Source organism: Aulonocara sp. 'chitande type north' Nkhata Bay, linkage group LG5, assembly GCF_057382095.1.
Source record: "Aulonocara sp. 'chitande type north' Nkhata Bay isolate Kocher_YH1m ecotype deep benthic linkage group LG5, A_spYH_male_GT1.1, whole genome shotgun sequence".
NCBI lineage: Eukaryota > Metazoa > Chordata > Actinopteri > Cichliformes > Cichlidae > Aulonocara > Aulonocara sp. 'chitande type north' Nkhata Bay.
This window is the reverse complement of record NC_141348.1, coordinates 43,118,094-43,119,226: the sequence shown is the minus strand read 5'-3', so window position 1 is coordinate 43,119,226 and position 1,133 is coordinate 43,118,094.

Here is a 1,133-nt window from a genome sequence, read left to right as displayed (position 1 = left end):
GATGGCTGGCTCTTCTCAAAGTGAAGGAGAAGCAACTCCACTCCAAGCTTCTTCCAGATGTCTGGCGTGTTATCCTACCTCCAAGGCTGAACCCAGCGACCCTACGGAGGAATTCATTTTGGCTGCTTGCATCCACAACCTCATTCTTTCAGTTACTACCATGAGCTCATGACCACAGGTGGGGATTGGCGTAGATTTAGATTTGATAGTAAATCCAAAGCATCACCATCCAGCTAAGATCCTTCTCCAATCTCCACCATGATGGCCTGATACACCTCTAGCTCCACCTTCCCATCGCCTGAAAACATTATACAACATGCCTGAACTCGGTGACGTGGGGGAGCAACCCAGAGGAGGCCATCTATTCTTTTATCATCTGGAAGTAAACGACCATCTTTGGTCTTACAGAACTCACCCACAGATTTGACTTCGGGACTCTCTGAGCGCCGTGTCTCTCTGTAATAGTTTCGCTGGCCAATAACAACATAACCAAAGGTTGAGTTAGATCACCTGATCCAGGACTAAGTATAAAATTATCAAAAAGGAAAAGTCTTTCAAAAAAGAGAGGGTCTGTCTCCTGAAACTGGAATATTGTGCTAAAGCTCAGGAGTTATGTTCCTAAAACTAATCTAAATCTTAGCTTAAACTAAGCCTATTCAGTTTTTCAGTGGACGTAACAGCGATATGCTTCAGGTCCTCCAAAGGAAGTCGTTCCCTTTAACGCGACTGTGTAAACAGACTTCTGTCCCCACAACATGAGTAATACATGAACACAGACGCAGTGTATCGCAGGCAGGATGGCGGCGTGGCAGCCATTATTTATGTCTGCTTTCTTTAGCGAGGTTTCTCACAGAAACAGGAGCCGAGCAGGAATCCAACACTTCCTCTCCGCCTGTCATTTATCACTCTTTATTAATACAAAAACGCACAACTGCAGACACAGACAATCACACAAAAAACAAAAAAGTGTGTTTGGACTGTGCCCACCTCTAAAAAGTGAATGCACAAGTGGAATATATTATCTCATCCACAGGATACCTGCTGCGTCTCTACAGGCCATCGCAGGGTTGGACCGCACCAGTTTAAAGAGCGGATGCTCATTTAGTTCTCGTGTAAAACCAGCATGTGTGCTG